At 40.9% G+C, this 11,949-nt stretch overlaps 1 long non-coding RNA gene and 1 pseudogene across 1 annotated transcript; both read left to right on the top strand.

Moving 5' to 3' along the window:
• Window positions 1-574: 574 nt before the first annotated feature.
• Window positions 575-2,328, top strand: LOC145133044 (tetrahydroberberine oxidase pseudogene; annotated as a pseudogene).
• A 4,442-nt stretch (window positions 2,329-6,770) lies between these two features.
• Window positions 6,771-8,173, top strand: LOC145103844 (uncharacterized). Its single transcript, XR_013706895.1, has 3 exons — window positions 6,771-6,838; window positions 7,619-7,683; window positions 8,079-8,173. It is a non-coding gene; the product is annotated as an uncharacterized LOC145103844 (long non-coding RNA).
• The last annotated feature ends 3,776 nt before the right edge of the window (window positions 8,174-11,949 follow it).

Below are 11,949 nucleotides of genomic sequence, written 5' to 3'. Positions count from 1 at the left end.
TGGTCTGGAATCGTATTCCGGAATTTCGGAGACCTCTTCGGAACAATATGTTCCGGAGAATATGATTACTTTACGAAAAAAGAAAATGGATCATTTTTGTTAAAAAAAATGGGTTAAATTATTCAATTTCCCTTGATATTCTCATAGTTGGGCCCAATTAGGGAAAATTAGTCGAAATTAAACCGAATAACATTATTTTTATTCGGATAACAAACTTATTTGCTTTTGGTTTTTTATAACCGAACCAAATAACAAAATCTAGCTTATTTGCTTTTGGTTTTTTATGACACTGGTTTTTGGGGCTTTTGACCGAGATGAGAACAAAAAGGGAGAAAACGGTTTAACCTTTTCTTCTTTTAGGTGTTGGCGGCAGTCAAAAGACAAAAAGGGACAACAGAAACAAAAGGGTTTATTTGTGGCTTCTGAACTAGAAAGAGAAAAGGTATACTTTTGGCGAATGAGACCCCACATTTGGAGGATAAGCTTGAAGACTTAACTGCTGCTATATTTATTTACGAAGAAAGCAAAACGTCAACAACCCCAATTTTGCTACTCTGTATAAATTAGACAGGGAGGGCCATAAATCAAACTCACCAAAACATGAAGATGTCTCTTCTAAATTCATCTGTCTTCGTCCTTGTTTTAACTCTTTCCTTTTCTGTTTCCTGGGGTGCCTTATCTTCCATTCTTGAAGTTACACCAGATTCTGAAGATTTCATCAGCTGCCTAGAATCAAACTCCAAGAACTTCGCTTCTGACTCTCAACTCATTTTTACCCCTGCCAATGCTTCTTTCCTTCCCGTTTGGGAAGTTGCAATCCAAAACACTAGGTACCTTAAACCTTCCACTCCAAAACCATCAGTCATCGTGACACCTGTGAATGAAACACTTATCCAAACGGCTCTATACTGTGCCAAGAAACATGGCTATGAGATCAGGATCAGGAGTGGGGGCCATGACTATGAGGCCCTCTCATACAGCGCTGATGTGCCATTTGTGATGATTGATTTCACCAACATGAGGTCTATAGATGTGGACGTGGCAAACAGTACTGCATGGGTCCAGACAGGCGCTACGCTTGGTGAACTCTATTATGCTATTTCTCAGAAAACCAACACCTTGTTTTTCCCTGGAGGCACTTGCCCCACGGTGGGTGTAGGCGGGTACATGGGTGGTGGTGGCTATGGAAACCTGTTGAGGAAATACGGTGCTGCTGCTGATAATGCTGTGGATGTTCGCTTCGTGGATGTCAATGGAAACATTCTTGACAGGAAGTTGATGGGTGAAGATTTGTTTTGGGCTATTCGAGGAGGTGGTTCTTCTAGTTTTGGAATTGTTCTTGCTTGGAAGCTGAGGTTGGTTCTGGTTCCACCAAAAGTAACCGTTTTTCAAATCAACAAAACTTTGGAAGAAGGGTTAACTGAAATTTTCTATAAATATCAATATGTTGCGCCAACTATCGACAGAAACTTGCTTATAAGAGCTCAAGTGCTTAGCGAATATATCGGCAACACTACCAAGAAAACCATCCGAGTTTTATTTGAAGGAATTTATCAGGGAACAATCGACGCATTGCTTCCATTGTTGGATAAAAAGTTTCCAGAGCTCGGTGTCACACGACAGATTTTTGAAGAAATGCCTAGCGTCCGGTCGATAGTTGTGTTTTGGGGCTTGCCAAGCTCCACCCCAGTCGAGATTCTTACAAACCGATCTGCCATAACCAAGCTTAACAATAAAGTTAAATCAGACTATGTTCGGACACCTATCCCCATAACTGGGCTCAAAAAGATCTGGAATAAGTTTATGGAAAACGACGAATCAGCGCTTTTGATGATGTATCCGTTTGGTGGAAGGATGAATGATTACTCAGAGACAGCAATTCCATATCCTCACAGAGCTGGGGTGCTATTTCAGGTTCTCAAGTCTGTCAATTTCAACGGTCAAACTTCAGACACAACCCCCACATCGCTCTCGAGGTTAGCTTGGATGCAAAGCTTGGAAGAGTTATTGACGCCTTATGTGTCAAAGAACCCAAGGGAGGCATATTCCAACTACAACGATCTGGACTTGGGTGTTGGAAATGCTAATTATAAAGAAGCGAGCGTTTGGGGAGAGAGGTACTGGAAGAGAGGTAATTTCAAGAAGTTAATTAGAATCAAGGCCAAAGTTGATCCACATAATTTCTTTAGGCACCCCCAAAGTATCCCAGTTTTCTTGTCACCTCTCTCAAGTTTCAAATAAGTTAAGGTCTTCTACCGAAGAAAGATCCAAAGTCTCCATTTAGGTTTTGGTTTTCTCTTCAATAAACTAGCAACAAGTCTTTTGTCATGTTCTTTCTTTTTCTACCTTATGTTTGAGTTAAATGAATAAACCTACATTAAACAGAAAAAATGGCACCTCACAAATTTCTTTGGTTTTGCTCCCTAAATAAATCTATTTTGCAAAAATAAAAAAATAAAAAAATAAAAAAAATAAAACATAAAAAGAATCTTTAGAGCAGGTTTCATTGTGTTTTGGTTATACCTTTAAATTTCATTTATTTTTTTCATTATTATTAAATTGTAGAGGGCCAACCCCCACCAAATATGTTTTTTTATTGAGTAACCAAGATTCATGTTTTTACTATTTTTTGTTATCATTATAAAGAAAATATGTGATATTCATAGGTAACATAAGATTCATGTTTTTACTATTATAAGACAGGATTTTGTCTAATACTTCATGTTAATATTTTGAAATTAAAAAATTGTCCTATCAAACATTTTCGGTATCTCAACTCAAAATGCAAAAAGACGATGAGGGTGGTAAGCATTGAACTTTTAAAAACCGGTAAGACTGACAATGTATTTAAACATGCGAGGCTGAAATATTATATATATATATATATATATATATATATATATATATATATATATATATATATATATATATATATATATATAATCTTATGAAAACCCAACATATTTTCATCAAAGTATTAAAAAAACCATTATATTATTTATTTGTAAGTTAAAACCCTTATATTTTTTAAAATTTATCATTTAAGGCATCGAGCTCCGTATATCATAGATAGCCGAAAATGCTAGGTAATTGATTCTCAACATTTTGATTGTTACAATTCCTTACATTAAGAAATTTAAAAAAAAATGAGGGTTTAAATGCACTAAAAAAATAATATAATGGTTTTTTAGTCATTTCATGAAAATATATTAGATTTTTCTGAGGTCAGAAAACCTTAAATAAGAATTTCCGAAAATATAAGGTTTTTAGTGCACTAAAAAATAATATAGTGGTTTTTTTAAGCATTTGATGAAAATGCGTTGGGTTTTTCTGAGGTTTTCCATATATATATATATATATATATATATATATATATATATATATATATATATATATATATAGAGAGAGAGAGAGAGAGAGAGAGAGAGAGAGAGATTTATATGTTTTTGACAACTATTATGTGCTTGTAGGACCAATAAGAATTCATAAAATAATAATTAAATAAATAAATAAATATATATATATATATATATATATATATATATATATATATATATATATATATATAGAGAGAGAGAGAGAGAGAGATGTTTATATGTTTTTGACAACTATTGTATGCTTGTAGGACCAATAAGAATTCATAAAATAATAATTAAATAAATAAATTATTTAAGGGCATAATCATAATTTTTGCTATATTTAATTATGGTAGATAATTAAAATATTTATTATCATTTTAAAAAGGGATATCAAAGTGAAAGCTATATTTTAAGGAACAAACCCCATGTCTGATTATCACAATCGATAGAAACCTTCACCTATCGTTGGTAATTGCCGAATATCAGCCTCCACATACATGTCGCCTCCGCCGTTCATACTCAAGATTTTCTCATTTGGTCCATTTTAAATTTGATGGATTTCTTTTTGTTTTTAAGATATTTAGTTTTGAAGATGGTGCTTTTTGTGGATTTTAAAGTTTCCTATGCACAAAATTGCAAGAATGGTTCATGTGGTATGTCAAAACTAGCAACTTTGGTCCAAAATGGGTTTAGCTCGCAAGGATGGTCCAATAGTTTCGTTTTGTTACGAGTTTAGTCCAATTTCCTATGAACTTTTTTATAATGATGGATTTGTCCTTATTATTTTATTTTCTATTTTTCTTGTATCACAACAATTAAAAAATAAAACAAAAATAAAATCTCTCTCTCTCTCTCTCTCTCTCTCTCTCTCTCTCTCTCTCTCTCTCTCTCTCTCTCTCTCGTCAAGAGCTTTTTCTGGGTTTGTTCTTGTCCACCCAACTAGTCCCTCTTTAACCACCCTCATATTTGGGCTTTAATTCCAATGAAAAACCCCCCCGAAGCCTCTTGAGAGCTCAAGCACACACACATATAAACACACAATCACATTCATGAACCCCATATCGACGATCTTCACCTTTCTTGCATTCACTCTCTTTCTCTCTCTCTCTCTCTCTCTCTCTCTCTCACGCGCACACATACACATAAACACACAGACAAACTCTTTTTTTTTCTCTCTCTCTCTACTCTTAGGGTTAGCAACAACAATAAGAAACCAAAATTAGCCAAGGAAGATGATGCTGCCACCGTCTAATCTCTCACTCTCGTCATCGAGATAGAGAAAGACGTTCAAAAACCCTAAACAACAGGCGATGGTATGAAGTCCAGTGAAATGTCGTTACCACTGTGAAGGGCTTCAAAACCCACTTACGATGGTAGTTTGCTAGAAATCGAGTCAGAGAATGAGATCGTTTGAGTCAGAGAAGAAGGATATCGTTGTTCTCGGATAAAGGTAACGATTTAGGGTTTCGACCACTATCACTTTTGTCATTTGGGACGGAGGATTTGTGGTTCGACCATGCATCTAGGAGGGTTTCGACCACCATCACACACGACGACATATTTTTGGTTCGACATTCCTGCGAGAATGACGGTGATTTCCGAAGGTAAGAGAGGAACATGAATATGGTTTGAGGATGTAGGTTCGATTAAACAGATTTAGGTTCGATTTTATTTTGGGATACCTTCATCTTCATCTTCATCTTTGCCGGTCTTCTCTTATTTTCTCCATATCTGTTAAGCAAAAAATAAACAAGGGACAAATCCCTTTTTAAACCACAAAATAATTATATATTGTTTCATGTTCATGAATTGGAGAGAGAGAGAGAGAGAGAGAGAGAGAGAGAGAGAGAGAGAGAGAGAGAGAGAGAGAGAGAGAGAGAGAGAGAGAGAGAGAGAGAGAGATTATTTTTGTTTTATTTTTATTTTTTTTAATTGTTGTAATACAAGAAAAATAAAAAATAAAATAATAAGGGGCAAATCCGTCAATATAAAAAAGTTCATAGGAAATTGGACTAAACTCGCAACAAAACGAAACTATTGGACCATCCTTGCGAGCCAAACCTATTTTGGACCAAAGTTACTAGTTTTGACATACCACATGGACCATTCTTGCAATTTTGTCTTTCCTATGTCATTTCCGATCTTCAATCCTTGGTATCACTTTTGTTTTGAAGATAATAAATGTAAGAGTAAATTATAGAAATGGTCCATGTGGTTTTGTTGAATTTTCAGTTTTGGTCCCTAATCAAGCTTAAAATTTGGTAAGTTATATCCTTGTGGTTTATAAAAATTACACTGTGGGTCCATGGTTCATATAAAAAGACCATATTACTCTTTCTTTCTTTTTTCTTTTTATTTTAACAATTTTTACATATATATATATATATATATATATATATATATATATATATATATATATATATATATATATATATATATATATTATTGTTTTTTTATCTTTATTTTAATGGAATTTATGCAGATTATTTGCAAAATTATTTTTATTTTTTAATCAATTATCTAAATTATATAAAATCATATTATTATTATTATTATTATTATTATTATTATTATTATTATTATTATTATTATTATTATTTACCTTTGTTTTTGTGGTTTAAAAATCTTTTAATACTTTTGACGTTTTATTTAAGTATATTTTTTAATGTTGTTTTTTTGACGTTTTCTAACACTCCATTTGAAGTAGAATAATTAAATAATTAACCTGGAACTCCAAGATGTAAATTTATAATTTATATTATTTTATAATAGCCCTAAAAATAGCGGGGTGTTGGTTTCGGGGAACCAATTAATATAATTTGGACTTTCGAGGGTTAAAGTGTAATTTCAGGATTTATATCGTAAAGATTTTTAGAAGTCAGGGTGTGTTTGGTATCATTTGGTCTTAAAATGAAAGCATTTATCGAAGCAGGGGCTAAGGAGTAATTTTTGGACTTCATTTGAAGAGATTTTAGAGGGCAGGGTTTAAATGGTAAATATTAGAATAAGATTGAAAGAAAATGTTATGGGGAGGGACAATTTATGCCATTATGGCAATAAGTTTGGGTGACCGGGTATATATGTAACACCGGGTTCATGGTATGATTTTATTTAAGTTTTTATCTCTTTTTTGCCACGAACTCGGCGAGTCTGCGTCCCGACTCGCCGAGTAGCAGCAGGGTGGACACGGGATTTGAGCGGTGAACTCGGCGAGTCGATGCATGGACTCGGCGAGTCCACCTGTTTGGATTGAACTCTATTTTCAGACATTTCACCCTATTTTACCCATTCTAAAACACCCATTTCGTCCCATTCTCTTCCAGAAGAACTGTAGAGCGAAACCCTAGCCCATTTTGATCCTTGTGAGTGATTTTGGTTTGGTGAAGGAAGTTTGAAGCTTAGAAGAAGAAGGAGGAAGTTGGAGGGTGCAAGGAGGTGTGGTAGATCCGAAATCTACCCTGGGAGAAGCTCCTAACCAGGTAAGAAAGCTCCTTCTTAATCTTTAGTATAATAGATTCCCTTTTTGTCCCTTATATGTGGATTTCAAGACCTTAAACCTCCCAAACTCCGTGTGTTTATACCCTAGGAGCTTAGATTTATGGTTTGGAACCATTGCATGTCTCGGTTTTGGCCAGAATAGGTGAAGAGTCGAAGGGTACTCGGCGAGTGCCAAAGTGCACTAGGCGAGTTCCATGAAGATGGCCTTAGACTCGGCGAGTTGGATAAACAACTCGGCGAGTCCTATGAAGATTGCCTGATACTCGGCGAGCCGTTCTTCAAACTCGGCGAGTCCCCTGAATATAGCCTTGAACTCGACGAGTTGTTCTTCCAACTCGGCGAGTCATATGATCAGTCATTAGGATAAGAAGGGTTTAAGTGTAGGAGGTCCAACCCTCCGTAGTCGCACGTGGAATTAGCAATTTAACGTGTAGCTATAGTCCCAGAATCTCCAAATCTCCAAGGTTGATGTTCTGATGGAAGATTGGAGAGATCTGTAAGATCTGTTCGTCGGACTCGGCGAGTCCAGTCGCGGGTTTGTTAATTGTCCCCGTCTAGCGAGTCGGGCTGACTCAGTAAGTGGGAACAGGGACCCGATGAGTCAGAGTTGGGCTAGACATAGAAGGACTCGGCGAGTCGCCATATGGACTCGGCGAGTCCAGTCAATCAGAAGGTTGACTTTGACCAAGGAGTTGACTTTGACCAGTCATTTGACCTTAGGGGTATTTATGAGTACCTAATCCATGTTTACGGATTTATAGCCGGAGGGATTACCGGTGCGGCAGCCAGGCGTAGTCTGAGCAGGTTTTCGGCAGCTACTCTCGAGGTGAGTTTCCTTCCAGTAGGGACGGGTCTAAGGCACCAAGGCCGGCCCGTATAGACGATATATTAGTATCGGAGTGTGGGCGGAGCCCGTATCTCATAGCTGAGTTTGATTGTGATATATGCCAGTATGATAGAATTGCTTATACTTGTTGTCTGTGTGATACTTGTATGTTATGGTTTAGTGGCGGAGTGTGGGCGAGGCCCGTATCTCCATGGATAGCAGAGTATGGGCGAGGCCCGTATCTCCTAGTTAGTAGAGTGTGGGCGAGGCCCGTATCTCTATGGGTGTGGGCGAGGCCCGTATCTCTTAGTTGTTCATTATATGATTGCATGGTATGTGGCATTATGGGGGAACTCACTAAGCTTTGTGCTTACGTTTTATAGTTTTGTTTTCAGGTACCTCTTCAGCTAGGGGACAGGAGCCGGCGCGGTAGCGGCATATCACACACTCTCATGTTTTCCGCACTATGGATTTTCTGGGATGTACTCTGAATATTTTACTATGATGTTACCGGTTCTCAGACATAAATTAATATTATGAATGTTTTGTAACGATGTTTTTATGAATTAACCTAATTTAAAAATGAAATTTTTAGCTGGTATTTTTGGGATGTTACAAGTTGGTATCAGAGCCCTGGTTTGAGGGATTCGGACACACCTTCGGGGGTGTCTGGACTCAAATCGAGGGATTAAAAGATTTTTATAAAGAAATGATTTTCTAAAGACTAAGTAAAAGGGGTTTCTAAAAAGAAAAAGGTGTGTGATGTGCGTGACCGGCCGAGCTCAAGTAAGTTTTCCCCAAAGTCCCCATACAAGTTTACGTTATGATTATCAGTTCAGTTTCAGTAGAACAGCATGCTAGAATAGGACTAAGGATCTAGGAATGATGCCTTATGTGCCTGCTTTATGTGTTTCGGCTTTTTGAAAATTGCATGCTAGTACAGATCAGTCAGTATGATAGCCAGAGTAGTATATACTTGATTATGTGTACTCAATGCCCGAATGTTGCTTGCTTTGTGCTATTAGGAGTTCTAGTCGTCTTTCACTAACTAGTGAACGAATATGCTAAGTTACATATTGCAAGGATTAAATAATTTCAGAAGGTTGGGTCTAGCCCTATTTCGCAGCTCTTGTTTGAGTCCAACCGTTGTAGGGTAGGACCTCTCATTCGAATAATTATCTAGTCTGAGTAATATGTAATAGTATTCGCAAGCTAGTTAGGGAAAGAAAGCAGAGACTTCTTGTGCAACTGATGGCAGAGAGTGGGATGGCGATTACTTAGGGTAAGCCTAGGGCGAGAGTAGCACGAGAACCGCAGTATTAGTAGAAAGGACTTGGTTGAGTTGAGGCAATTCTTGAGGAAAGTAAGGATAGACGTGGAAGGTAGTATGGGCCCGTACTACTGAAAGCGGAGGATCCGTACTCGATTCAAAAAGGGTCGAGGCGAGACCGGGGACTAGTGGTATGTATGTGAACCTTGTTAGTGGAATATCGTTTGATGGTGGTTATGCTATGTTTTTCAGTATGGTGACCACACGACAGGGAGCGGGAGGCTCAGCATCGGGATCGGGTTCGGGTTCAGGGTCCGAACCAGTTGATGAGGGTCTACGCGAGTTCATTGCGTCAGAGATTACCAGGGGCATCCTTGAGTCGACTCCCATCATCTTCGAGTCGATCAAGGAGGGTATTGTAGAATTGATGGAGGATCGTCTCAGGGCGTTCAGGAGTGATATGGCGGCTAGCCAGTCAGGACCACGCACACTGTCCTTTAAGGACTTCAGGGGCAGTGGTGCATCAGATTTCCATGGGGCGAAGGACCCCATTGCTGCCAGACGATGGATTGCAGACCTTGAGTCTGCACAGCTGATCAGCTTCTGCCCCGAGGGGTCGAAGGTACGATTTGCAGCAGGGTGTCTACGTGACAGAGCTAGAGATTGGTGGGAGTCGGTTTGTGACTCTTTGGGAGCCGCGGCCATTGAGGCTATGACGTGGCCGGACTTTGTGACCCGGTTCAGAGCGGAGTTCGCACCTGCAGTGGAACTCCAGCAGTTAGCTAGAGAGTTTCTGGATATGAGACAGACGATGGAGACTGTGGCGGAGATCACCGCCAAGTTCCGGGAGAGGGCGTTACTGGTGCCCCAGTATGCAGGTGATGAGGATATGAGGAGGACCCGCTACCATGACATGCTGCGAGCCGACATACGGGAGCATGTCAGTTTTTCAGCTTGCCCTACCCTGGATTCTATGATTGCTAGGGCGAGGGAGAGGGAGATAGATCTGGAGCACGTCCGGAAGAGGAAGGCAGAGGAGGGACAGACGATAGGGGCTTCGAGAAAGAAGCCCAAGGGATCAGATGGTAGGCCGAAAGGCCATTCAGGACCGGGCCGCTGCAGGAAGTGCGGCAGGTCGCACGAGGGAGCGTGTAGATTAGGATCGATAGGCTGCTACAGGTGCGGCAAGACGGGACACTTCAGCAGGGATTGTACTGCCCCTGCTCCGGTTATTCAGACATCTGAGTTGCTGTGTTTCCACTGCAACCAGAGGGGCCACAAGAGGGCCAACTGCCCCCAGTTGACAGCAGCAGCGCCAGTACAGGCGCCAGCTCCAGCAACCCTGCGGATTACAGATGGCCGACAGGGCAAGGCAGAGGCTCCGGTGGTGAGGAGCCGGGCATTTCAGCTGACAGCCGAGGAGGCACGCGCTGCACCCGATGTGGTGACGGGTATGATTCTTTCCCTCTGACCTATTATATGAGATTTATGATATTGATATGTGCTCTGTGTATATACGTTTAGGATCGTTCCATGTGAACGGTATTCCAGTCCAGGTGTTGTTTGATTCGGGGGCTACCCGATCCTTTGTTTCTCTTGCACTTAGCAAGAAGTTTCCTGAGTCCTCGGGCATGTTGGATTGCCCTTTAGAGGTCGAGATTGCGGACGACCGGTCGGTGCGAGCATCAGAGGTCTTCCGAGATTGTGTATTGAGGTTGTTCGAAGAGGGATATTTGGTTGACCTAGTTCCCATTCCATTGCGGGGAAACAAGGTCATTATTGGTATGGATTGGCTGAGTTCCAATGGGGCAGTGATAGATTGCGCGCAACGGTTAGTACGAGTCAGAGCCCCAAGTGGGGGAGAGTTAGTAATTCAGGGTGAGAGATCATAGCGAGGGCCAGCCTTCTGTTCGGCAGCGAGGGCAAGGCGTTACCTTCAGCAGGGTTGCGCAGGATATGTCGCATATGTCATGGACACCCGGGAGGCGGGTAGGGCGACGGTAGGCGATGTGCCCGTAGTACGAGAGTTCGCGGATGTATTCCCCGAGGAGCTGCCTGGGATACCTCCAGAGCGACAGGTGGAGTTCAGGATCGACCTAGTCCCTGGTGCGGCTCCGATAGCCAAGGCACCGTATCGGTTGGCTCCTCCTGAGATGCAGGAGTTGTCTACACAGCTTCAGGAGCTGTTAGACAAGGGTTTCATTAGACCGAGCAGTTCACCCTGGGGAGCCCCGATTCTGTTTGTGAAGAAGAAAGACGGGTCGCATCGGATGTGTATCGATTATAGGGAGCTGAATAAGGTAACGGTGAAGAACCGCTACCCACTCCCGAGGATTGACGACCTCTTTGACCAGCTTCAGGGAGCATCTTGGTTCTCCAAGATAGACTTGCGTTCAGGGTATCACCAGGTGAGGGTCAGAGAGGAGGATGTGCAGAAGACGGCATTTCAGACACGTTATGGCCACTATGAGTTCGTGGTGATGCCTTTCGGGCTCACCAATGCTCCTGCCGCGTTCATGGACCTCATGAACCGCGTGTGTAGACCGATGTTAGACCGGTCGGTGATAGTATTTATTGATGGTATCTTGGTTTACTCCAAGACGCGAGAGCAGCATGAGGAGCATTTGCGGGAGGTTTTGGAGACTTTGAGAAGGGAGAACTTGTATGCTAAGTTCTCCAAGTGTGAGTTCTGGTTGCGCGAGGTGCAGTTTCTTGGGCACCTTGTCAACCAGAACGGGATTTCGGTGGATCCGACCAAGGTGGAGGCTGTGATGAGATGGGAGGTTCCGAAGTCTCCATCTGAGATTCGGAGTTTCCTGGGATTAGCTGGCTACTATCGGAGATTCATCAAGGATTTCTCCAAGATAGCATTACCCCTGACCAGGTTAACGAGGAAGGCTGTGGTCTTTCGTTGGGGGCCTGAGCAGCAGGCAGCATTCGAGACACTGAGACAGAGATTGTGCGAGGCGCCAATCTTAGCCTTGCCAGAGGGCATG

Source organism: Lactuca virosa, chromosome 1, assembly GCF_052849685.1.
Source record: "Lactuca virosa cultivar CGN04683 chromosome 1, Lactuca_virosa_CGN04683_v6, whole genome shotgun sequence".
Taxonomy (NCBI): Eukaryota; Viridiplantae; Streptophyta; class Magnoliopsida; order Asterales; family Asteraceae; genus Lactuca; species Lactuca virosa.
The sequence above is the reverse complement of the archived record's forward strand: the minus strand, read 5'-3'. Positions and strand labels throughout refer to the sequence as shown.